Source organism: Phalacrocorax aristotelis, chromosome 12 (genome assembly GCF_949628215.1).
Source record: "Phalacrocorax aristotelis chromosome 12, bGulAri2.1, whole genome shotgun sequence".
NCBI lineage: Eukaryota > Metazoa > Chordata > Aves > Suliformes > Phalacrocoracidae > Phalacrocorax > Phalacrocorax aristotelis.
The window spans coordinates 21,041,315-21,068,531 of NC_134287.1; the positions used below are offsets into that span (position 1 = coordinate 21,041,315).

Below are 27,217 nucleotides of genomic sequence, written 5' to 3' on the forward strand. Positions count from 1 at the left end.
TTCAGCTATTAAGAGGCCGGCAGCACTGCTGCATCCCAACGAAGTCAGGCAAAGCAAGCCCCCCGCCCTGGGAGCTGTGGTCCCGGGACCGACGCGCTCCTCTGCCAGGACAGAGGGGACGAGCCTTCGGGGGGAAGCCGAGGCCACGGAGGGAGGGTGACGGCTGCTTGTCCTACGCCCCAGGCAGTGGTGGCATCGACCCGCCCTCGGCGGGTTTGGGCTGCCCGTGCTCGCGGGGAGAGGAGCCAGGGGGATGGGAGGGCAAGATCTGGGGCTGCTGCAGGTGAGGCTGAGTCAAGGTGTGAAGCCATCGCTTTTAACACAGATTTCACCAAAAATAGGTGTAAAGTAAGTTGCTGCTAAAAGGCTGCAAGACAGATGACCTAATACTGTTCCTAAAGCTGTTTACTTAGCTGCTTCTTACACGTTTTATGAGTGATGCCACAGCTTTTCTCTATACATTTTTTGATTTATGGAAAGACGACAAACAGGCGTTCAGCTGCCTTGACGATGGCCGTTGCTTCAGTCCAGCTCCAGCAGACCCAAGTGTGGAGGGGCTGAACCCATGAGGGCCACTTCTTGCCTCTGACAGCCCGGCACAGCCTCTGCTGCAGGCTGACAGAGCTGCTGCGCTGGCTGTGACCTGGACTCTTGTTATTTCTGCATTATTATTCTTAATATGAACTAATTGTCCCTTTTACGGAAACACTTGACGCTAAGGTGCGGTGATGATGAGGTGATCTTACCAGGACTATGGAAAAGACATATGTGTGCAATGCTAAAAACAACACCTGTTTAGAGAAGTCTAACAGACTATTACAGTCAATAGCTGGAGGATGTTATGTATTAAGGTTGCTTTGTTTTATTATTTACACCTCTGAACTGGCCTGCCTGGAGTCGTTTTGCTGCCTTTTCCCTTTCGCCCTGCAAGAAAAGTCCAAACTTCCAATTTTGATAAAACTTCTATGCCAAGATGCGTCTCAGTTTCAGGATGAAATTCATGCTCGGGGTACGAGAGTGCAAAAATAGCAAAGTGGCGAGATAATTCACCTTGGACGTAGGAAGTTTCACCTGTATGCTTCTGCACCTGAACCCGGCACATCACGGGGAGAGATTCAAGCCCCTGCCACCAAATGAACGTCCCAATCATGTAGCACCAGGCAGTGCTGGGTACGCTCTCTTTTTTGTAAAAAATATGACAAACCTTGCCTTCATTTGCACTGGCAACATTGCTGGAATCCCAAAGCAGTCTTTGATTGGAAAAAATTGTTCAGCTCTACTCTCAATTTTCCTTTGTGTTATCTAGGAAGACCTTTCTTTTTCTCCAACCACGCAAAATCATCCAGAGTTTCAAGATGCGTTTACATACTCTGGTTTCTCTTCAGATTGTATAAACCTTTCGCCTTTTACTAAAGATTTCCATGGAGAGGAACTCTTTATTTTTCAGCCTGGGGAAGAGAAGGCTGCGGGGAGACCCTACTGTGGCCTTCCAGTGCTTAAAGGGGGGCTGTAGGAACGATGGGGGTGACCTCTCTGGCAAGGCCTGTTGTGACAGGACGAGGGGTGATGGTTTTAAACTAAAGGGGGGGAGATTTAGGCTGGATATTAGCAAAAAAAATTTTATGATGAAGGTGGTGAAACCCTGGCCCAGGTTGCCCAGAGAGGTGGCCGATGCCCCATCCCTGGAAACATCCCAGGTCAGGCTGGACGGGGCTCTGAGCGACCTGATCTGGTTGAAGATGTCCCTGCTCAGGGCAGGGGGTTGGACTAGATGACCTGTAAAGGTGCCTCCCAACCCAGCCCATTCTGTGATTCTGCATTTTGTTAAATGAGCCAGCTCAGGTTATATAAGACTTTAATTTCTCCGATCCATGTTAAGTATCTTTGTAGGACTGAAACGACCTCTGCAAAGCTGCCGTTGGTGGTTTCACGGTTGTTGTGAACTTTGAACACTGGTCTCTGAACCAAAGTACGACTCAGCCAGGACAGCTTTAGCTGATGCTCCTCAAAGAGACGCAAGCCCTGGCAGACAGCAGGGTGTGCTTTTTCCATTTCAAGACAATGCCTTAGTTTGGTCCAGAACTTGGGAGAGAAAAAAAAAAAAAAAAAAAGTTAGAAAACAACATCTTACACAGAAACAAGATGCTCACTTATTTCCTGACAGAGTGGAGAAGCCTTTGGGGGATCTTGAAAGCATCTACAGCCAGAAGGCATGTGCGAGGTGCAGCAGGATGACAGTCTTGCAGCAGGAGCAGAGGCTTGTAGCTTCTCCACATGACAGAGTCTGGCAGTCTAAGTCAGTAATTATTATGTTTAAAAAACTGTTGTAGCAAGTAGGAAGGGAAGCATAAAACCTTAGAGGTATTAGAGTATCTGTGATTTTTTAGAAATATATTTTATATATTTAAATGAGAGTTTTTCACAAGAATTTCTGCTCTTTACTCTGCACTAATAACCAGGAACAGGCGGCTGTTGCATGTGGGAGGATTACGGCAGGACTTCAGAGGCTAGCATCCCTCCTGCGAGCCCTTCCACCGATTTCCTCCTGTGGAAAGAGCTACATTTGTGCCTCGTCCGACTCCCTCTCCCGCACTTCTCTGCTTTATTAGCTTTTCTTTTCCCCCTCTCTGTCTGACGCCCCCACACGGGCGTGGGCCAGGGAAGAGCACGCTGGCCGCCGCGGTCCTGCGGCGCGTGGAGAGGCGCTCCGTGACCGATGCGGCGCTGAGCTGTCCGGCGAGGTCTGCCCGAGCGGCGCCCCTGCTGCGCCCCGCAAACCAGTGTAACCAGGCGGGTCCTGCTTAACGGCGCTTGTGTCCATTTAACGTAGCCATTGGGTCCCTCCCGCTGTAGGGTGTGTAAACGTACAGGAGTTTCATTCTCACCCATAACACAGTGTGGAAATTATTTCCCCTGTAACACCTTATGGGCTGGGAAAGCGTTAGATGTACACCTGCGTATTGCGACGCAGTGCCTTTCTTAGAGTCCAAATCTAACACACAAACTTTTCTGTTTCATCATATAAACCAACCCGTAGCATCTTCTCCTAATGAGGGACTTTTTTTACACCTTCCTTTCTACTACTTGACATTTTTTTCCAGAGAATTTGCAGAAAATCATTAACAGTTTCTAGGTTTTATTTCCAGATTTTAGATTTAGCACATCTAGGTATAAGGCTCTGCGTCTGTATTAACGTAACACTTTTTTTCTGATAGAAATCAATGTTCATGGATGCATTTACAAATAACAGCACGGGTACTCATTATCTTCATATCTCTGTCAATCTAGTCACCATTAATTGGCTAAAATATTAACGGTAAGATGTCACCACCGATGACCTCTTCATTTACATTTGTGAGTGACAGGAAAGATGAGAGTATTGACAGGGCTGACAGTGAATTTGGGAAGGAGGGTCTCTTAAGAGGAAAGATCAGGAGTCTAATTTTGGTGACTTTAAATTAGAATTTGCATGGAGACATTCAGGAATAGGCATCAAAAGAGGGAGTGAGAGGCAAGGCTGAATAGAAGGAGACAAATTGTGACTGGAGAGGTAGATCTGAGAGTTATTTGTATAAAAATGGACATTAAGCTGTCTATATGGATAAGCTGCTGAGCCATCAACCTCGTTGTCAGGAGCAGCAGGAGTTCTGTTGTAGGATGTTCTGCAGAAGATGAGGAGGGCAAAGGAGGAAAGCGATAACTGAAGGGGAAGGGTAAGAGAAGCAGAAATTTCCAGAAAGGCTCATGAGTCCTGGGATTTAGCCCAAAGATGAGTATAGGCTGCTCAAAGAGGATTGAAACAAAGATGGAAATTGTTGACAGAATTAGAGAACTGGCCTTAACTTCCCTGAGAAAAGAGATTTTCTCACTGGCGTACGGCAGGATTGTCCTGTCCTGAGCTATTCCGGGCCGTATTCCAGATTAACAGGCAAATATATTGTGCGGTTTTCTTGTCTGAGAAGAAAAGCTTCAAACTGTTGTTCCCTTCCAACCTCAGTTATTGTATGACTCTTACAGATACCAATAATATAAGGTAAGGCTATTTGAAATACTCGGCAGCTTCTGAGCCATACTCAGATATTTTTTTTTGTTTGTTTTACTTTTGTTATTTTTTAAGGAAAACTATCTTTCAGTGCAGGAAAAGGTTATATCTGTATTATATCATACCAAAAAGGGTTCAGGAAAGTTGATTTAACGTACTGTCAAAAGATGGTCTGTGTTGCCCATCACAGCGCAAAGGTGAGGGGTGAGGAATTATTATTGCCCTAATTGTACAGGTATGAAAATGGGATGAAGAAAGAGAGAAGCTCAAGGTCACGCTGAAAGTCTGTGACAGAGCTGGAAACGGAATCCAGGCTCTTCACTCCAATCAATACATTAAGAATATCAATGACCATCTCGCTTACCTCTTTCTCCCTTGCACATTGCCTCGGTGAGGAACTCACCACTTGGTTAAAACACTTGAGATTAACCAGTACTGCTGAAAACGAAACAGCAGTCACAATAACACTATTTTGCAATGATTAGTTCTCTAAAATTTCAGGTGATGAGTGATGCTGATGGCATTAAGAAATTGCTCCGTGAGAAGGCAAGGCGCGATTGAGTCATATTGCGTGCTCTCTCACCTTTAAACTGCCTTGCCTGGACCTAGGAAAGTCAGCGGAGAGCAGGTGATGTTTTTCTGATTGCTGGGTTTCAGTTGTGCAAAATAACTCCTAAGGCCAGTTTGGAAGTGTTGCAGGACCATCGCTTACGGTGGAGCTGTTGCCAGCACGAACAAACAATAGTAGGTACGGCAATAAATGATTTTAAAGAATCTGTTCTGCACTGCTTCCAATCTAGCAGGAGAGAAAAACAAATGAGTTGACAGATTTGCTGTGGAGCAAAGGTTATTGGTAAGTAGTTGAACTCACAGTGCTCGTTTCTTTTTGCAATGCATTTTACATCAAGGCTCATTTTTGACTTCCCAAGTCAGAAGAGCCTCATTCTCTCGCTGGCGCTGAGTGAAAACTCTACCGTTACATGCTAGCAATGTTAGAGCAGGGCTTCTCATGCATTATCACATTATTTTTGCTATCAGTTCAAGGAAATGGACACTTGATTCATCTTCTTGCATATATTGATTCAATCCTCCTTTTAATTTAGCACTGGAGAAGGCTATTAGCCTCTATTCACATTTACAATAAGATAATATAACCTGATAGCTGTTCTCCCAATCCATTATGGAAGAGGGATAAATAGTTTTGTTTCTGTATGTAAGGATCTATTGACTTATTCTCCTCAGCCGCATTTATAGTGGTTGCCGTCCTCAGTGCTGTATGTCTTAATAGCGTTTCACCTAGGTGGAGTATCGATGAAAGCTCCCTCTGAAGAGCAGAGATAAAGGTTCGGGTAATGCCTTTCGCTCTAAAAAGGAATCCAGCTTTTCCCCTTGAACTTCTGTTGGCTGTATTAAGGGCTGTGCAAAACTCCACCCCTGCCATCATCATTAATCATGCTTTTACAATCCTCAAGCTGCAAACCTGGGTAAGTGCTCTCCTGGCAGCATCCCTCGCTCCCTCAGCGTCGCTCGCGTCCCCTCTAGGCTGGCCTTCAGCCACATCGCCCGCGCCCGGGCTCCGGTGCGGCTCGCTGTCTGCACAGCAGGTGCTTGATCGGACCATCCAGGCACACCTGTGGACTTGAGACGCGCTCATTTAATTCATGTGTGACTGTAAGCCTGTCTTGTCTCAGGCCCAACTCACAGCTGTTGCCGTAGGCATCTCCATGGCATCAGCTCCAGCACCCTTTCTCCGTGTCCCTGCTCCCTTCCTGGCCTCGTTACTCAGATTAGTCACACCAGGATCTTTAAAGAAGCAATTCCTAAGCCGTGTGCTCAAGAACCCTTTTCTTTTATTCAGAAACCAGTGATTTTCTTTTAATTCTTAGTTTGGGACAGTCTTTCGAAGGATAGACACCGCGCCCTGCTGCCATACCTGCAAGCCCCGATGGGGTAGAGGTATTTAAAAGCAGGAGGGAGGAGGTGGGGGGAAAATCTCGGAGGTTTTGCTAAATGAGTGCGAAGCCCAAATGTGTTCTGCCGTGCTACATGCAGAAGCATTGGTTGCCCCCTCCGTTTCAGCCCTGTGGGGAGGTCAGGAGTCGGCGTATTCCGCAAGAGAAAAGGCAGCGCGCGGGGGTGGGTGCGCTGCACTTCTGCAGCGTCCCCCGTTCCTGCGTCTGGCGGGGAGCTCGAACGTCCTGCTGGGTCTTTTATGCTCCATTATCAAAACCCACTACGGCCAGTAACAAACATTACACCCATCTGTACCCTCCTGTGACTACCCAGCAACCAGTAATTCATTTGCAAAGTGGAAGACGAGGTATGGGCAGTGGACAATTTTATTTTAAAATGTTGCCCGTCTTGCCTTTACTTGTAACAGAGTGGCAGTGATCCATTTCCTATTTGTTTCTGTTTATATTTCTCAGACAGGATAAAATATATCAAAAATCAGTAAGAATTTTATATGATGCTAGGGAAAAAAAATTCTTTTGTCACTTTTCTTAAAAAGAAAATTAATATAATGTGTTAAAAAGTCATGATTCTAATTGTTCTTGCCAAGGAAAAGGTACACCTGAACTAAATTAATACGTAGGAGACTTGTTTCGTTCTGCAGTAACTACTACTGTTTTTTGAAAGGCCGTTCTGTTTCTGAGTTCCTTATCTGAAAAGGTTTACCATGTCTTCATGCAAGTAGTTGTCATGCTTTAAAAAAATCACAAGCGGCAAAAAGTCAGAATTGTCAGTTCAGAAGACATTGCTTGTTCCACTGGGTAAAACTGAGAAAGCAACGCTGGCAAACGATCTTTAGGAAGAAAAAAAAAAAAAACAAAACACAAACCCGATGGAAACAGCAGCAGAATGAAGATAAAAAGGGTTGCAGGCTTTATTCTCGTTGAAGGTTGGCAACGGGAAATCTGTTGGAGTAGAAGAAGAATATCTGATAGGTCATCTGTTGTCTAATGAAGAATAGAAGACAGAAGACAAGCTAGGAGAAGCAAGGTGATTCCAAACCTCGGAGGAATGTAAGATCTTGTGAGAAAAACATGAAAGCAATACCTCTATAAACTGACCAAATTTAATTTACTATCAACGAGCCTTGTAAGACTGCAAGCTGACAAAACCCATTTATAATGTTATGAGTAAGGCTGAAGTCATACATTTTTTTCCTATGGAATGATTTTATTATGTATTTGTTTCTTCTTCGTGCAGGTTTTCTGATTAAAAATTACCACTAAGGTGTCAAATATTTCCTCGTCCTCTGATATTTGGGCTTAGTTACCCAATAACTTATTCTGCCTATCCATCTTCTTTAGTCACAATAAAATGTGTTTTCAAAGGACGAACAAAAGCAGATAAATATGCTGTCATTTAATATGCACGGTTTTCAGCAAAATGTCCGTATCGTTCTGCTCTCTATGTTCCTTGAGAGACACTGGAGTTGTCAGTGTGTTTTGTTGCAATATTTTAAATGCTTGGCCTCGTGATCAATAAGCATCGTGGCAAACGCAGTTGTGATTTCAAGTAGAAAGTCAGGAAATGCTCTGCATGAGGTGGTGGTCGCTTTTCTTTTAATTTGTGACAGTTGGAGAGGTGTGAAAACTGGATGCGTTAGGCTGGGAAGATGTTGTGGATGGGATGTGGTAAGAGCGGATTGGCATTGCACTACAGGAATGCTTTGGGTACCGACGTCCCCAGGCCAGGCTGCGTTCTCCCTTGCTGGGTGGAGAAAGAGAAAATGGTTTCCAAATTGATTTTCAAATTCAGTGATGGCCACTAAGTGACTCCCTCGTGTCGGTATGTTTCTGAGGTTGTTTTTACAGAGCCGGTAGGAATCTTCGCTCTCCACGAACAGAGCTGTTCGCCCTGGGAGGAGACTCTGAGCTTCGTGGTTAGGAGGTTTAGTTCAGGGGGAGGAAGGTATTACCGAGTCCCACCAGTTTCTGAGCTTTATAGGCATGGGATTCCTTAACAGGACTTCCCTCTGGTCTTCCGCGCCGTGGAACGCAGTTGGGGTTGGAGTTCTTCATGCTTCCACAGAGCTCAGTGTTTCTCTGCAGGCCAGATGGGTGAGGAAAGCAGAGGAGAGGGCAAAGCTTCCCGTTACTACAGGCTTTGGAAAATTGTGTCTTGTTTTAGCCCTGATTTAAAGGGGCAGATCGGCAGGAGGAGAAGTCCCTCCCCCTCGTTCATGGAAAAATGGCTAGAAAACATAGGGTTGATTTTATGGAGGGGATAACGGAGCCCTGTGGTTGCATTTCCAGGGTGCGCAGCCCACGCTGGACGAGGAGTCCACCACGGCCCTACTAAAAGCCTGATCTCCTTTAGCACCGGTGAGCCCGCTTCAGGGACTCAGCTGCAACTTGGGAGACACTGCAGCAAAGGGCAAACCAACTTCTGTACAACATCGTATGGAAAGAAAACATCAGCGTTGAGATGTCGTAGTGGCAGAGTAAGCTGAAAAATAAGCATGCGTTAACGCTGAGCGCTGCCTTCCACTGTAACGCTGGGTTGCAGGGTGCCAGTTTCTTTGCCAGAATTGTTCTCGAGCCATTATGAAAAGAAGCTCTGTGCGGGGGCACGCTAATTTTATTTAGTGTTGTTTTAGAAATCTAATAGAAAACCAGCTAAATTAGGCTAAACCACTCGATTCTGCTATGCGCTTTTAAATGCCCTGAAGTAAGAAGATTATGTTACCCCCTTCCCCATAAATCAGGATTAAACTTGCATTTTCAGGTTTTTGTGCCAACAAAATCCCCAATTTGCTGAGCTCAAATTCTCTAATCATAAGCCAGAGGCCAGAAGTAGTGATGCACTTCAGAAACGGCAATGGCCGTATGGCCGTATTATGTACGTGGAAGAATTAGGACTTTTTTTTTTCTAAACTATCAGGGCACTATTCCTCCTGCCATGGGAAGAGCATGTTCCTTATCTCTATAACCGTTGCGCTTTCTCAGCGCGGTCCATGTCGCCTTGTTTCTCATGCGCTTGTGTTAGAATTGGAAAATTTCACCTGCAGCATAGCGTGCATCTATTAAAATCTGTGCCAACGTGCTCATATTATTTTTAAGAGAATGTAAGTTTTCCCTCATAAAATTCCAGTGGGCAATGAATTAAAAATGACAACTCTATATACGGTGAAAACAAGAAAATAAAATATACAAAACATTGCTAATGATCAGTTCTTGAAAAATTTACCAGACACATGCTACCCAGGGAGCTAAACTCATTAGCAGAGACTGATACGAAAGCTGAGATACTCCAGGATGAGGCTCAGACACAACATATTCAAATGAAATCTCTTCAGCAAAATTGTTTTGTTTCCTTCACAGAGATATTTGGCAACAGCATGCCTTCCTTTAAAAACAAAAAGTATCTGGGAGGTTGCGGCATCTCGTTAAGCAGCCACCCAGATGTTTACGTGCTCAGGAGCTCTTCCCTCCTTGGGGAAGGCGGAGGAGCTCCTAATGATGGGCCGGAGATGTTCCCTGTTTTGTCAGGGCGGGTCACGGTGTCGTCGTGCTCGGCCGCGGCCCCGCGTCCCGCCGGGTGGTCCTGCATGTCGCCTTCTCCCCCGGCAGAGCCGATGGGGAGCTACAGACCCGGGCGCGCTGCAGAGTGACGCGGGCCTTCCACACGGTGCCAAGCACGCTGTCAGCACTCAATAAGTTGTAGTGATTGATAGTATCTGGATGACCTCACTTGATGACCGCGTGACATTGGATGTGTTGGATGACAGTGTACGCCAATCTGTTAAATTAAGAGAGCTGCGTACATAGTGTGTGTAGCACTTGAATGCTGACACCTTCTAGAAACAGACAATGGTTTCACACCTCATTTGCAAACTAAAGGAGATATGAAATGAATTAAACTTCCTGCAAACACTCAGGAGGTTTACAAAGAGTCCTATCTCTAAGTCTACTGTACTATTTTGCATAAAAGAATTCAGTATCAATGTAATTATTAATGATAATTCTAAAGTAGTTGTGCTGCTTCAGGATTTTTCAGATTAAGAATGTAATGAATTAGTAATAAAATCCTAACACAAATTTATTCCTAAATACAATTTCCTTTCTGGTTGTGAATCTCCTTGTATTTATTATAAAAGATGTACTTGTTGAAATAGCTTTTCTCCGGCGGCGTGGTTTAAAGATGCATGTCTTCGACAAAGTCAAATTTCTATTAGCGAACCACTTCAGGAAGAATCTGCCTTTTCTTTAAGCAGAAGGAGGATTTGACTGATGTGTCCTTGCGTGCCGTAACAATAAATGTCTTTATAAATACCCGCCTCATCCGCAGCCTTACCCTACGTGCAGCGCTGGCGGGGCGGGGAAGGGAGAAGACTCTGAGAACTTGAGCTGCTCCTCTCCCTAATGAAGCCCATTACCCTGCAGCAGCACCCAGCCTAATAACCATGCCTAAGTGAGAAAGTCAGGCCTGTTTGCTCTTGATTGCGCCTCTTTGCTGGCTGCCTCCGCGCTCCCAATGTAAATCCTCCACCTTCTGAACTGCCTGCACTTACCCTCCTAATCGTTAACACATACCTTTTTATTTGTTCCCTTTGCATGCCGTTAGGTCTGTGTGACACCGCACATCTGCGCCTCAGCATGCCTTTTCTGCAGACCAGTGAGTCATTAGGAGAGATAAGATGAGTCCCAGATGTTGAAGAAACGTGGTAGCACTTTGTGGATTACAACTGGGACAAATAAAAGCCAAAGGTTTAGCTTTTATTGGGCACCACGAGGTAAGCAAGTTCATTTAGTTACGTGGAGGTGGTGATGCTTTGTAGCTTAATTTTTCTTTTTAAAATAAAAAAAAATCTCTTGAAATTATTTTCTCTTAAAATAATAATGAAATAATTTTCAACCGGTGAAGGTTGAATCCCAGCTGCAGAGTAAGAAAACCTTCCATTTTCTCCTCCTATCTCTTCTCCTCTCATTGCTTTCCCTCCACAAGGCAGCTTCTGCTCCTGGGACATCGGTACAAAGGCTGGTGCAAATTCTGCTCTTGCTGGGTTTTCAGTTTTGGTGAAAGACGTGTTTTTCCTGGGAAATTGTAGGGCTTTGTCACCAGCTCTAGGGAAGGTTACAATTTTGTGTTGGTAATTTAGAACGTTTCTTGTCTGTTTTGATATTCTGTGAAATGAGAAAAAGCAAAATTTAGTTAATCTGGTCGGTGCAGTAAAATCTGGAGGTCGGTTTCATTCAAAACAGAGGTCTGCTTCCTTATTTAATACCCAGATGGGAACACACCTTTCTGGTTTGATGGCGAGGTCTGGCTCCGAGCCCTGGTTTCCCATCTTTCCGGTGGATGCGGTCACGCCGTACCTGCCAGTCCTCAGCAGGAACTGGCCTCCAAGCCCAGTCCTTCCAGGGAAGCTAATGGAGATGAAATTTTCCATAACCTAAAGAAAAATCCCTGTGCATTTTATATATATCTCCAGTTTTGGCACCCTACCCTGTGCTAACTTCTGGTGACAAAGTAAAAGCTAAACCCCGTGCCCCCATCGCAGTGATCCACCAGGTGACGATAACCCACCCTGGAAACGCCTCGAGCCCTGCCACGGATGACTGTTATCATCTTCCTGCTGCGGCAAGGCTCGCGCTTAAATGGGTGAAACATTGCTAAAATATTGATTACTTGGCATGATAAAAATCCCGGAGGAAAAAGTACTTTTGTCCTGGAACAATCCCAGAGAAATTTTGCAGTGGCAGGGTTGTTTAATGATATTACCATGAAAAAGAATTGATGTTTGCTGAAAATGAAGATATGCTCTTATTCCATTCTCAACTTTGGCCTCCAGAGAACTAATTTACCAAGACATACTTTTTCTTGTATTTAAGGCCACTGGAGCACACGCTTTACATTAGACATCCTGATCTGTGTTAATGACGGCTCTGGTAAAATTTTCATATATGAATGTATTTTTCCTAGTGATCCCGTTTTCTGTTCAGATTATATTAGCATATTTAATGTGAATAATAGTAGATTCCTGTTTGTTTCAAACCACCACCAGAGCTCTGGAAAAGTGGAGTAGCTTTTCCTCTGAGTTCTCTCCAGAAGTGAGAGCTACTGGATGTGGCACGTCCTCAGCGTGGCGTGTACCTGTGCTCTGACACGGTGCTGGGTTTTAGTCTTAAAACTGAAAGGTTAATTGTCTTTAAAATTGTTTGCACATGGGCAGAGCTGCAAGTCCATGTGCTTATTTGCCTTTCCTTTCAAGCTGAAGGGTGTGGAGAATCAAAACGTCCAAACTGTTTCTTTCAGGTTCGAGGCTGTAAATGGCCTGTTACTACCAGACTTTCTGAAGGAAACAGTCTAGGAGCAGCTTTAATTTACACCACGGAGAGTGGAGAAGGAAGATTAGTGGCTAATTTTATTCTTGCAAAACCTAACTTCTTGGAATTCTTTTGAAATGCTATTTCTAAAACCACCACCACCACCAAAACCTGATTCTGGCCCCAAGTGTGGGGTCCCCACTGGCTGCAGTCTGGGAACATCTGGGCACGGGTCTGCACCCACACTGAACCTCAAAGCAAAACCCTGAAGGAGAGATCCTAGTTAGACCCAGCAGTCACGCCCAGACTTGGAAAAGCTTGGGAGTTGAAGCATGTGAATATTTTAGATCTGGAAAAAGAACTTACATGATTTGTTGTAGGAATAAGTAAGTTTTATAGGTTCCCTGAATTTTGCTTCATTAACGTGTAGAAAATACTAATTTTGCTTCATTAACGTGTAGAAAATACTAAGGTACTCTTGAATTTGCCTTACGAAGTACTACCACTGAAAAAAAAAACAACAGGAAAACTACTATAATGGTTGGTTAATGGTTAGTTAAAAACCTGTGTCAGAAACGTTGCAGGCGCCTTCGGTGACAGATACCCAGGATGTGATTTTCGAGTACGGGACGCAAAACGGCGTTAACATGAAGGCCACAAGGAACGGCTGTCACAGCTCTGACCTGTCTGCCCAAGGGGGTAAATGGGAAGAGAAATAATACCTCATATCTCCTCCTGGGGTCTCTTGCGGGAGCCCTGGCACTCTTCCCCACTGCTCTCCAACCTTGATAGATGCCACGGAGGATTGTGCTATTGCCCCAAAGCAGGGGACAAATCTGCTTTCCTGTATTATCACAAGGAGGAGGCAGGGAATGCCTTCCCACTCTGAGACTCAGGCTCAGGGGCAGCTGCTCCTAACTTGGGGCTGTTTGCTAAGTCATTATTTAAGCTGAGCTGTGCAGGAAACTGTGAAGGAGGAAGTTATTCTTTGTAAATTTGTATTTTGGTATGTATTTTCTCAACTAGCAGCTCTTCAAAATTCTCACTGTGAAAAGTGCTACATGTTTAGTGTTTGAAGAGACTCCCCTTTTTATTTAATCCTGAAGTTTTTGCATCGTGGAGAACAGCTTTACGCCTACCCTGGTTGCCTGCCTTATTGTGGTATTTCGGTTCAGCGCTGCACTCGTGAGTTTTCATCCAGCCGCTGAATCCAGCACTGCCAGCAGTGCCTCAGCAGCGTCGTGGGTAGAGCTGATATAGGAACTGGTGCTGTAACGTGCTGAGCACTCCTGCGTGCTGCTGAACGTGCTTGTGTCTGTTCTTTCCTGTGTTCGGTGCCTCCTTGGGTCAGACGCCCTGTGGCTCTGTGTTTTGGAATTGAATCGAGACCCTACAAACATTAAATCACTGTATTCTGTAAGAACGATGTGAAATTCCAGACCTTGTCTCCATCTTGATTGTTTGTAGGTGCTGGGGTTGTCCTTAAGAAACAGTCAGCATCTTGACTCATCCCTCTAAAAATGTTCAACCTCTGTGTGAGTATTTTAAAATGTGATATATATATAGGGTAATTAGCACCACATGCCTCCCCCTCCCATTCATATTTGTTGATTTATTTATTTTCACTTGCTAAGATACTGTAAGAATTAAGCTGTTTAGTACCTGAAATTTTCTGGTTTTCAGCCTGTATAATGCATTCTCACTTCTGCCAGTTGCGAGGCTTCTCCATTTATCAGTGTGTTGGTTCACCTTTTGTTCCAAGCAGTTGTTCCACTCGCAGAGTAGCTCCATTATCCCTGCATTTGCCTGTTTGCTGTAATGAAGACAACTGGGTTCATAGTAGTCTATTAAATGGTCTATTAAATAATGTAGTTGCTGGAGGGACCCTGGTAATACTGTAAGGAGTGGCTGGGTAATAATTCTGCGATTCAGATGTTGCATGGATTTCCTTTCTATTACAGCCATTTGGAATGTTTTCTTGAGAATTTTCATAAATCTTTCTACTTCTTGGCTGGTCGGCAGCCAGGACGGATCCACTTGTTTTACCAGAACCCGAGATATTCAGCAGATGGGGCAAGTTCTTTACCGTTGGAACTGTGAGTCCATCATGAGGTTAATGACTGCTACCCTACAAGGTACAGAAAATAGGCAGGCTGGACTGGCCACCTGGCTGAAGCTAAAGTCACGGTTTTGATTACAGGAGGTACAAATCTGGATGAACTTCAGAGAACAAAGGTGTGTATTTACTTTTCTGGATGCGATGGCAGAACAGGTCTAGTGGTCTACTGACCTTGATCTGTGAATATCTACGAACGGCTTCTATTTGTGTTGTACTTTCAATCAAAATTGCATATATCAGGTGCTTTAAAAGCCATCTCGGACCATCTCAGTGCTTCTAAGGTTTTATCTCCAAACACAGAAGTGATGCACTGTTTTACAAGGTTTTAATCGATGCACAGGCTGCGTAAGCGACGGGCTGTGTTGAAGCAGAGCCTGAAAAGTATGTTTCTTGACTCCTACTCCAGTACTTTAAGTTAAAGACTTGATTTCCCTTTAAGAACTTGATCCCAAAGCCACATGAATAGTCCTGCTGAGATTATGGGCTAAGGATTTTTCTGAATTGAGTATTAATTCGCTACCTTGCCATTTGCAGTAGTGCTAGTTGTTGGACATTAATGCACTCGTATGGGTAAAAATGTGTACGCTGCTAATATTTTTTAAGTGTTTCTTTTTTCTTCCACACAGAGAATAGTTTTCCTTTTTCATCTGTTCTTCAGTTTTTCTGCTATGCAATAGAAATGTTGCATTTACACTCTAATTTAAGCATTGTTACTCCAAATCATCACGATAATACAGTGCCACGGGGAGTCTGTGCAATGAAATGTGTTCTGGGACAAGTGCTCCTTCTTCATTAGAAGAAGGACCTTCACTCGGATGTGATCGAAAATGAAGAGCATTGAATCCCAACACTCCTTCGCTTCCCTGTGCCATTGAAGTACAAGTAATTGTTGTGCATTAAAACCACTTCAAATGCAACGACAGCAACCGTGAAGGCAGCTTTGCTTAGAGTGTTTCTGTTGGTAAGAGCTTTTATTGGTGCGACTGCGTTTTACATCACTAACACTTGGCCGATTATTCTGTTCTCTGTCCCTTGAACAGAGCAGGAGGGAGCGTTTCTGCTTTGGTCTTGTTTTCATTCATTGAAAGCTCGACTGGATCCTGTCTTTCTGTCTTATGTTCTTTTTGGACTCAGAGCTGCTCAGAAGCCCACCGCACTTTCAGGGTAAGAGCTTGTTTCCATCCCAGTTTTCCAGTTTTGGTTTTCTGTGAGCGACTCTGTCCCCTCGATGTGCGGGAAGGACCATGACAGGGGTGTTTGCGTTACCCCTTTCCCATGGTCGGATTGTTTGGTAGCTGTGTTCCCTTTTGCCATCAGGTTGTGTCCTGTCCTCTTATATTTAAGAGAGAAATCGATTCCAGAGCAGGTATGACATTTATTTTCGAGATGAACCGCCTGTCAGTGTTTGTACTCACAGGTCTTGTTTCTGTGGTGTTCCTTACCCAGGGACACTGGTGCTGTTGGGCTACTGGAAGAGCTGAGACCCGGTGGATGACCATCTTCCACCCTCTACATTTTTTTTTTTGTAGTCCTGATTCCTTTGTTCATCTTAATTTTACTTGTTATCTGAAAATCAGCGTGCCTTTTACAACTACTGTGTTGCTTTCTTCCCCTTTCACTTGCCCTAAGAAATTATTGGATATTTCTCCAAGAGATCTGTGCATTAAGATTTTGATTTTGTTTATGCTTTGTAGCACTGTTTCAACACTTAATTTCCTTTAGTACTTTTGCTGTGGCACCTCAGTATATTTCATTTATTCTGCAGAATCCATTTTTTCAGTACATTCAGAACTTCCTGGTGAACTTAAAATTCAAACTGCTGCTGACTCTAGGGACCAGAAACCTTCACAAGCATTGCAATTCTGTCCTGTCCTGGGAGTGCATTAAATTGCTAATGGAAATCTAAAGAGCACAGGAGCTCAAAAATGAAAATCTTGGAGTGGTGTCTTCAGAATAATTTGAGGTCAGCGCTTTTTCTGGCTAACTGCGTGTCAGCCCAGCACAGTCCACTCTTCTTCAGTGACGTGGTTCACACAGAGCACTGGTTGAAGCCGTGACATCATCCATCTTCTGGGAACTTCACAATTGCATATTTCGGGTATTGTACTTGCACAAATCCCACGTAGCCAGAGAACGGGGTTGTGCGTTAGGAGTCAGGAAATGATTTCATTCTGTGGTTATCATATGGTGGGACTTAATTCTGAAAAAAAAATGTTGGCTTTACTTAAATTGGTTACCTGCAATTTGTTCACAGTATTGTTTCAGCTGGAAATCACATTTCCCCATGTTATCAACCACATATAATCATCCTATGGATTTGAACTGCAGTCGCTCTGCTTACTTCCTGAAGCTCACTGGATAACTGCGAATGAATTATTTGGCATGATTAGGTGCAGCTGGCGCAACCATCAGAAACAGTGGCTTTTGAAAGACTATTCAAGATGGTTTTGATAAGTTCGAAGTTTGAGGGTTTTTATTTGATTTCCATTAAAAAACTGTGAAATAGAAGAGCATTCATATGTTGCAGGAGGAATTTCTTTACCGTGTCGAGAGATGGCAGATGGAAAACCAGGAGTTGTACGTTTCAGTGATACCCTGCATGTTGTACATGTTGATGTCCTGCTTCCCGTCTTCAACAAATCTCTGAATTTAGAGGTGAGAGAGCGGTAAGATTACAACCTGTGTCATGATCTGCGGTGGTGGTTGCTTTCCGTTCTCCTGTATGCGTTCAACCACGTTTCCCAGACTCATCTGCGCATTCTTACCAGCCACCTTTCCTGCAAATTTGGAGGCAGAGGTGAAGGGTTTGACTTCCAGTTTTTCTCTTTTGCGGCACGTTCTATTTTTGGCCGCTTGGTGTTTTGAGCCAGTGGTCTGCTGCTGGAGCCAGGGTGCTCCTATCTCCTTCCATGTGGCGTTTGGGGATGCAGAGCGGGCGTTCGGAGAAGTTTTGTGGTGAGACGCTTGCTGTATGTCCCTCTGATGGCAGCTGTTGAGGACAAAGGCAGCGGAGAAGCTGAACATAACAGATGCTCTTATTTTTGCTGACATTCAAAATCCGCCTTTTCTGATATACAAGATAATTTTTGTGTCAGCTGAAGGGACGAGATCCTTATTTCCCTGAACATCTCAAATGGATATGAAAGCAATATTTTGCTTTGTCTGATTTATGGGTATGAGTTGCCATTGCCAGTAGATTATCTGGACTGATAATGGATTTTTACTTGACGTTGTGGAGACTTGCTACAGATGTATGTTTCTTTCTCTTATCTTCCTCCAGAAGATTTGTATGTTCTGGCAGACACAACAAGCTCTCTTTTTGGTTTGGGAAGAGAACAGAAAGGGATTATGCTACTGTTTGCGCGAGCCACCAGAACTGTATCAGCTTTCCTGGGGCTTGCCACTTGTTTAGGATTTGCTCCTCTCCTCCAGTCGCTGGGAGGGAACTTCTATTGCCACGGCAGATCGTGGCACTGGCTCACTCCCTCCCTGACCAGTTTGCCTTGCTTGTGTTGCCGGCATCTAGTAAAGCTCCACAAAAGTCTAAAAGCTTTGTCAGCTCCTTTTTAGCTCACATTTGGCATCAAGGACTGGCTAAGAGACACCTGTAGTTTGTCTTTATTTGTTTCTTTGTGCCAGCCTTTCATGCCAGGGGGTTTTCTGCTGCCCCCAAAGTCAGCGCAGGGGTACTTGCCAAGGGAGCCGACCCTTGGCAGGGCATGGCGTTTCCCCCTCCCCACCCCACAGTCAGGCTCTTACACCTCTTTCCACCTCTATGAATTTCAAAAGCAGCGAAACATGGCAGAGTTACACCCCAGAGTTGCTTTTTATGTAGCACCGTGTGACAGGAGCTGGTGCTTCACTTTCTGCGTGCCCCAGCAGGATTTCACCATGGAAAAGGTCGTGGTAAACGTGCACACGTGGGGTGGCCCTGTGCAAAGCCCCGGGCCGCTGTACGGGCACAGGAACCTGGTCTTGTGTTAGCGGGGGAGCGGAGGGGCTCGGGAGACCTGGCAGAAACCCCGGTGGTGGGCAGCGACGTCTGCTGAGGCACAGTGGTACCTGGCTGCGAGCGATTGTCACCTACTCAGTAAAGACTCACGCAGGACCTTGTCCTGGGAACGCCTTGACAGCAAGACGCGACCCCAGGACGTTGTTATTCGCGTGAGCGAATGGATGAGCTGAGGAAGATGCCTATTCTTGCTGCAGGAGGAGGCGTCCCCGCTCGCAGGGCCATGGGGTGGCCGCAGGGCCATGGGGTGTCCGCAGGGCCATGGGGTGGCCGCAGGGCCATGGGGTGGCCGCAGGGCCGGCCTGGGAGCTGGTGGTCCCTGCAAAACCCGGCTTGCGCAGGGCGGTGGGAGCGTGCAGCTTTCCCAGCCATCCACCCGATGGCAGCACAGCTATGGACGTGGCGCCGCGCCGCCCTGCCTCTGCCGTGGCCTTGCCTCGCACCACATGCTCGCCAGCTAATGAGCGGCGGGTTTCCCGCAGCCCAAAAATAATTCCGCAATTTTTTAATTCCTTTTTCCGTCGTATTGTCCAATGCTTTTGTTTCAATCCTTTGTTAAGATATATATTGAGTAAATAATTCTCATAGTTGAGGCTTACGGGAAAATACTGCAGCACGCTTAAAACAGACCCAAGAAATCCTCAGCATGTGGTCAAAATACCCATTTTCTGAGTGGATGAAACAGGGTTTTAGAGTTTATACTTGTGCTATTGCAACTAAATTAAGTCATGAAAGAGGATAATACAATGTACCATCATTTTAAAGTAATTTAATCATGAAAACTAAAAATTTGGAAGCAAACAGATATTTTACTTAATAGAAACCATCTGCACTGTACAGTAGGCAAATTGTATAAAAATGAATAAAACTGTCTCTGGAGGAAAATGACTCAGGCACCAGCTTATATAATGAAGATGTATATGTGCCTTTTAGCATTTGCATTGTCTATTAGACTAGGTAAATCGCAGCGCTAGTGTAAGTGAAACAGTTACAAATTTTATTACCATCATATGACTGATGACAAAGGCAGTAATAGAAGTAATGCCTATTAGAGAGGGCTTGTTCCAGACCCTAAATAGCTTTGAGCTTTGGACTGGTCTGTGCAGCTAAAGCTGTACTCGGGGGGGTCGCTGGGACGTTTTCGTCAGGGTGCTGCTTTTCCTGGGGGAAGCCTTTTCCCCCGTTTGGGCTTTTCCCTGTTTGATTTAGGCCCTCCGAGGGCGGGGGAGACTCATTTATGACCATCCGGAGAGGATTTTTCTACCAGACTTTTTCCTTGGCAGAACCGGGCAGATGATCTTTAAACCGGTCCTTTACTCCTACGTAATCCTGCGCGGCAGAACGCGTTTGTTTGACGGAGAGATGCTTTTCTTCCTCGCTGCTGGCACGTCTCTTTTCCCCTGTTGTTGAAGGACAGATTTCAGTACTTTTCAAAATATTTATTCGTTCGCATTCAGCAGCTTTCCTAAATGATCGCAAATAATATGAATTATTCAATTTCAGGGCTGTAATAGCCCGCATCTAGTCTGCTTTTAAAATGAAGTTTATAAGAGCCACTTTCAGTTGCTGAGATTTAACACTCGAAATAAATGTGCCCTGCGTTAAAAGCTTTGTACTGTTTCTCCCAAACCCACAACAATATCTGGTTAGAAAAGCAGGAATTTTCTGACACAACATATTTTACAACAAAGGAAAATCCCACCCTCCCGGTGGCATTTGTGCTTATACTTTCTCAGCTGGCATTTTAAAGGATGGGTGTTTGAGGGAAATCTGTGCAATGCAAAAGCAGATTTATTTTTGGTTTAAGAAGAGTAAGGAGGTGAAAGCAGAATCGGTTTCCGCTTGCATATTAAGCATATTTGGCAACGAGAACATTTCGCATTAACAAATATGTAAAGTAAAAATACGTCCCAAAAGATTAAGACTTCTGTGAATTTAAAACAAATTAGATGCAGTTTTCTACCCTGATATTCTCACTTTCTGTTTTGCTTCATCTTATTGCAATAGCCAGGTCCACTCGCCTAACCTGCCCTGGCAACGAAGGCGAGCGGCGGGGAGCCGTGGAGCTGCTGTCTCACACTCGGGAGCATAAGCCCCCGCCAGCTCCTAGAAAGCATTTTGGGTAAAATGCTGCTTTTTTATTTTTTTTTCCTGAGTGTGGCTTTGGGGTTTTTTATGGTAAGAGTATCAATCCCGCCCTCCTCCCCCCACCCCCAACCCTGCGGTGTCTGAATTCAGAAGTTCTTTAAAAAAGAAGCAAATCCTTGGGATCCGGAGGCTGCTCTTTAGCAGAGCATAACGGTTTCAAGGCAGGCAGGTCAAATTTGGGGTCTGAATTGTTTAATAATGGATATGTAAGGAGATGATGTTCTCTGGGGGCTTGATGCCACCCTCGTCAAGGCAGCGTGAGTCACTCCATTGACTTCAATGGACCTGGCTTAAAAACATCTGACAAACCCCCCCCCCAGATATTTAGCCCAGACCTACTGCGCTGAGAAGGAATTAGGCCATCAAGTTCAGAGAAGGATCAGTCCCATGCCTTTAAATAGCTTGGTGGCAGTAGTTCAGTAATTAACATCGGTCGCTTTAACAAAAAGGGAAATGTCTTTGCCTGCCCATTCCATTCGAATCTGAAGAAAAAAAAATATCCTTACCTGTTGTTTTTTTGTGAAACTGTAGCCGGCTTTAGGAAATTAGTTGTTTCCATTTTTTACTGAAAGATATATGAAATTTAAAACCTTAGAGTTTTTTAATATTAGAAATATAATCTTTTGCATACTACTAAACCACAGGCACAAATAGCAGTTAATCTTTTTATTTTTTTTTAATTTGGTGATTAAAAGCAAGTAAAATGTGAAACTCCAAGATACAAATAGCCGTGGAGTCCAAAAGCACAAAGGAAATGGCTTCAGAATGAAGACATTTATTTTCTTCTTGCTTCCCTGTAACATGGTTTATTTAGCTTCATGTGATTTGTGCCAGGACAAAGTGTGTTCTATAAACAAAAAAGGGAAAAGGTTAAACCAGTAATAAAGTGCAATGATAATAAAAAATAACGATGATTTTTAAAAAAATTATAAAAAAAATAAAGAAGGGGAAGAGTATTGCAAGTCCGGAGCGGGTGAGTCAGTGAGGTCCCAAAATAGAGGCATTAGGAAATTAAAGATAACTATTTTTGGTGGGGGAAGAAGAGGCTTCCAAACCATTTCTGCCTTTTCTGGGCTGCCAGGCTCCCTTGGAAGCTGCCGGGATTGGTGCTCACGAGTCACTTGGGCATTTCGGAAGGTTTATCCCGTGCTCTGGCTGCCGTTGTCTGGCGCCTGGTCAGATTTTTGCCTCCTACCAAATCCCACCGCCCCTGAGATGCTCCGTGTAGGGATACTGAGAAAACCGAGGAGTGGTATTTTTTTGCAAGTGAAATACCCCCGCGTTGGGGCGGCCGGGGTTTGAATCCCTCACCTGTGGCTTTTTTGGGGAGCCTGTGTGCCGGCCCCGGCCGAGGACCGCGCTGAGCCGGGGGGTCTGGCCGGCCGGGGCGTGGGGCTGCGGGGGCACCACCAAACCCCGCTCCCATCCCGGGCCCACGGAGCGGGGACACCGAGTCCCTTATCCACACGATGGCACTCTTAAGCTTTCGAACAATTTCGTCTAACTCTCGGCATTTAATGTGAAACCTATTTATTTTTTCCCTGCCAAAAGTAAAGGAGGAGTTGGGGAGGGAGGACACACACAGCACACACAACTTGGCGTCCCCCTTGAAATCTGAATGGCCCGGGTTGTCCCCAGCCCACCCCACGCCCGTGACCTTGTGGGCTGCACCCCAAGAGCCGCCAGCACTTGGGGCACCCGCTGTGCTCCCCGTTTTGCAGGAAGGGAGAGCGCTCAGTCCCTTGGGCGGCTGAAGGGCAATGGAGAGCAGCTGGAAATACTATTTTAGATGCACCAAAAAAAACTGTTAAAAAAAAAAGCCCTTCTGCATGGCAAGAAGGCCGCAAACACTGCAGCCCAAGAGCAGGCTTGTGTTTGGACATTTATGGGGGAAAAAGGTCATATTTATTGTTTTGTTGCTTATTCTGCGCAGCCTCAGCTGTACAAAAGTCAGGAGTGCGGGTTGTTTTCTTGAAGAGTTTTAGCTATTAAGTGTTTTTTAAAAACAAGGGTTCATTGCTATCAATCTGGCAACTTCTAGGAGCGCTAAATTTACTCCATATTAAAGTGCGTGTAGGAGGGGAAGAGGGTTGGGGGGGTGGGGGCAGATCCTGTCCTGCTCAGTGCAGTTATTCCGACGGCTGCATCGCCCTGTCTGGGAGGTATGTGTGTGCCTGTTGGAAAAGTCAGCAAATCACTGCACACCAGCGCAGCCGTGGAAGTAATTTCTGCTCCTTTCTCCCTGCCTGCCAGGTGGGTTTGGGTACTGCGGTCAGGGGTCTGGAAGGATTTTCTGGGTCTGCGGCCCCGTGGTACATGGTGGTTGCACAAGCAGCATCTTGCCCTGGATTTGTGTACAGGTCGCTGACCTGATATGTTTTCCTAGCAGGGAAAAAACAAGACCTTGCTCCTTTGTTCCCTTCTTCACCTGAAGGTATCATCTACCTATTGGATACAGAGCTTCAAACTTCTCCATCAGGTCTTGACCACCAGCACTTAATGCCACCGCTCCTGCTAGGGCGGCGTATGCCAGCCCATTTTTCAAGGGAGAAGAGTTTCACATCACCTTTTCACGGATGCAAATAAAAAAAGGCCATATCATCACCAGGCAGGGCCCCAGCTGAACCAGGAGCGAAGCTCTGAGGACGTTGGGCACAGCCCCCCCCCCACCCCCGCGTCAGCCATCCTCACATCAACCAGCCCATGCTGCCGGGGTCGGATTTAATCTTGCAAAACTCTGCACGACCCCTTATTAAAAACTGAGTAGCGAGGGGTCACTGCGCCGCAAAATCAAGGGCGGCCGAAGCGCGTGTTGCAAAAAGGACAAATTTCTGGCACCCTGCACACCAAACGAGCCCCTTGCGGGGATGCTGCTCAGGTGCCGGCGTAACGCACACCCTAAAGGTGCGGGTGTAACGCACACCCTAAAGGTGCCAGTGTAACGCACCTCCTAAAGGTGCTGGCGCATTAGGGTAGGGGCTGGTACTGGACTGGGGTCTCTGCAGGCAGAAGGCATCCTCCCCTGTTGCTGGGGTGTCTGGTGTATTGGTGAATAGCGGGGCGGCGGGGGCAGCCGAGCTGGGGATTTGGGTGCAAGGTGGCCTGGGGCAGGGCAGGAGCCGGGAGCAACGGTTCCCAGCCCCTGCCTGCCCTTGGCTGCTTGTTGACTCTTTCTGCCGCTTCCCAGGTGTTTGTGGGCTGCGGGGTCCTGTTCTCACCGTCGCCGAGCACCCACGGCAGCCCTTTTGAGAGTGGTTGGGGAGGCGGAGGTTTCAGAGCCGTGCTAGATTACGTCTTTCGAAAATTGCCAAGCTGGGGTTAGAGGGCATTCTCAAGGGAGTGTCCAAAATCAACACGATTATCTTGATTATTAATATTTGCATTGGCAGAAGTACTGTAGATTTGTGTGGAGAAACACAGTCCCTCCACTGCTTATTGCCGCATGTCTGCGGAGCCCGTTGAGCAGCAGCTAATCCATCTACATGGGGGATGATCTTATTTTTTTTGCTTTTCCATAAATGTCAGGATAGTTTAACGTGCAATCTGTATTAGCAGCTGGCTGACAGCACCTTTTTTGGGTCAAATCCTGACAACCGCCCCAGAACGAGATACAGTGAGCCCCGTGCAGATAGCCTGCAAAAACTGGATCTTCAGAGGACAAGGAGGACCTGTATTTTAGATGGGTGTGGGAGACTTGTGTATGTTTGGACCACACTCCTGGGTATCGCAGGCAGCTTAATCCTTTATCTTTTCCATCTAAAACCAGTCGATTTTTGCTGAAACTTAGTCCTGGGTCATTTTTTTAGAACATCCCCCCCCCCCCCCCCTTTACAACTCATTCCACAGCACACCAGAGGTTAAAAATAATTGGCTTGTTGAATTCCTTAGCACTTAATTAGGCAAGAGATTATTTGTACAAACCAGGAAACAATCATTTGGGCAGAGTTCACTCACATGGCGTCTTCTGCCTCATTTTTACTAAAGAAATCCTCTTGTTATGATTTTGGGGCATGAGCAGGTCATGCGTCATCCCTGGCTCCTTTTTTTTAAGTGGTACAGTTCATTTAATAGAATTATGATGGAGACACCTATGGTGAGGTACTGCTACAGGTATTTTGTCTACTGATGTGCGAATACTAGGTTAAGTCCATTACTCATAAAAACTCCACTTTTTTCATCACTGAATACAACCTTACTATATTTTCCTGTTAATTGGAGTAAGAAATCGTGCTGGTTTGTAAATACGTAGTAGATATGCTCTAACTTAGTGCAAGAAGCAGTAGACGTGCATAAGGAGTTAGCGTTGTCTCAATACCAAGTTATTTACAGTGCTTTCCTTTCCACGTTAGCTAGAAAGGGGAATGCGGCAGGGACTCGTCACTGCAATTGCCAGATAACTCTTGAGGTCACCTGCGCTCTTGGTCGCGCGTATTGCAAAGGGAGCATAATTTATTCCAGTTAATTTTGGATTTGAGGAGCAAAAATCCACAGGCTATTAATCTGGCGGATGTGAAATGTTTGCTGCATGTGTTGGTGTTTGCAAAGCTTTCCTCTGCTCCGCAAGTCTCGGTTGAAGAGGGCAGTTCTTCAGCTGGTTTGGGGGGCAGAACTGATCTTTCCCTTATAAAATGCAGAATGCTCAATGAATGGCAAAAGTGCTTTTAAAAGGGGCTCGTGGAACACTTTGAAAATATTAATTAGTGTGTTGAAGCATTCTGCATAGCATATCATAGTAAAACTGCTCCAGGGGGTTGCTTCGAATGAATTATTAATATGAATCCCTCTCTCCCTTATGCTTCACACCCTGATTTTATGGGACTTGGCGTGGGTTGGGGTGTCTATTAGATTCACTTATTGCCTGTTTAGTGGGAGTACTTTGTAGACTGCATCAAAAGGTCACTATTTTTTTTTGGAATCCCAAATTTTAATCAGTAAAATGACTAGATTCCTCCAAACGTGAAAGGCCAGCTATCGACAAAAAAAAAGAAGCAAACTCCCCATAAAGCCATGATTAAAATCGTATCGCCGTTGTGCAGTAGAGAAGGGGAAAATACCCGGACTGCTCAGTCCCTGCGGCGGCGGGACCAAGCGCTGTTGGGTGCGTCACCACCGGGTTGTAATGAATGGATGTGCGGTGCAGCCACGTGCAGATCTCACCAACACGCTTGCCCCGACGGCTCCGAGAAGAGCATTTTCACTGAAACGGTGTTGTAACGTGTTCACGCTTCTTCCACATGCATTTCGATGCCTTGTACCACAAGTAGTGAATTCATTAAATTGACAGAGTACAGTTCCTTTTCCCCTTTTGGCTTTACGGTATCACAAAGTTGAACCTGTTAACCTAACACTGAAAGAGAAAAGCTGTGCTTAAGAAAAAAATTGTTTTTCAGCTCTTGAGGCCTGTTTTGATGAAGTCCCTTGTGTACAAATATAAATAAATCCATAAAGTAATTTGACTTCTAATTCACACTCAGATTATGGAAATATTTGTATTTTCGTGGCTGTTAGACTGAATTACAAAGGGTTTTGAGGGTCCAGTTTTCATTCTTATAAGCGAAAGAAATACAAAATTGATGGTTTACAAAACAGCGGCAGCTGTAACACAGCGACTGTTGAAGGACTAAGTGTTGTGCCAAAACCCAATTTGTTATCTCGGGAAGGCGGAGGGAGACTGAACTTGGGGCTTGATGTTCTCTCATCGCACGTTCAGAGTTCCCAGTGTCTCCAGTAGGAACAACAACACGTCGGCTGGGAGTGCTGAGAATGAAGGGAACGTAATATCAGGCGTTTTTTCCCATAATAGTAAAAAAAAAAAAAAAAAAGAAAAAGAAAAAGGGCACCAATAAGGAAAATGTTTATTTCTGCATCTGAAAATAGAGGCTTAAAAATAGATCTGTGTGTCGTATTTGAAGGTAGAAGATGATGGTGCATTCAGGCTTTCTCTGCAAGAAGGAAAGGCAAGAAGGAAGGGCAAGCTCCTTACAAACAGCTTTGATGTTCTTGAAGCATAAAGGTTTTAGTTTATTCAGGGTGTTAAAAACTTCAGTCAGAGTCATCGTTTCAGAAGGCAAATCGCAGTGGTAAATGCCAAGGAGACTATTAATAATAGCTTTTTTTAATATAAAAATAGGTGAAAGTGCGTTATATTGGAGCCTAATAGCATAAATCTGCACCATCTGCAGAAGCTTGACGTGGAAGGTTTTACTCTCTTGCTGTACTTCCCAAGAGTTCTGCCAACGCGAGGTCGTAGCTGCAATTCCTTGTTGATGACAGCTTGCTGCGGTTATGACAGAAACTCATCATTAGCCTCAGCCGGTTCTTACTTTTAAGAAACGAGCAGCTTTTTCATTTGTTTAAAAAAAAACCAATCCTGAGAACTAACTCTGTTTTAGGAGTTAAACTGGTGATGGATTTTTCTGAGGAAAGGATCATCTTACGGTTTCTCAAGTTGTGAGTGTTATTGGCTCTATGAAACGTGTCTTTTTTTTTCTTCTTCGGTTTTTTTTTTGTTCCAGGGGAGAAAGGTTGCCAACTGATTAATATTTTAAACATGTAGACAACCTGCAGACCTTGCTCTCAGACTCAGATTTCTCCCTCATCCCTCCCGAAAAAATAGTTTC

At 45.1% G+C, this 27,217-nt stretch overlaps 1 long non-coding RNA gene and 1 other non-coding gene across 5 annotated transcripts in view; both read left to right on the forward strand.

Annotated features, from left to right (window-relative positions):
• The window catches only part of LOC142063708 (uncharacterized), a 47,351-nt gene that overhangs the window by 7,474 nt on the left and 12,660 nt on the right, over positions 1 to 27,217 (forward strand). For 2 of the 4 annotated variants that reach the window (XR_012662839.1, XR_012662841.1), the window contains 3 exons: positions 8,305 to 8,492; positions 10,616 to 10,784; positions 13,786 to 21,900. This is a non-coding gene — a long non-coding RNA (uncharacterized LOC142063708). Of the gene's footprint in view, positions 1 to 8,304; positions 8,493 to 10,615; positions 10,785 to 13,785; positions 21,901 to 27,217 lie in introns of those variants that run through there. The other 2 variants (XR_012662840.1, XR_012662838.1) reach the window with 2 other exon arrangements.
• Positions 1,372 to 1,439, forward strand: LOC142063915 (U5 spliceosomal RNA). The gene has a single exon (XR_012662927.1). It is a non-coding gene; the product is annotated as a U5 spliceosomal RNA (small nuclear RNA).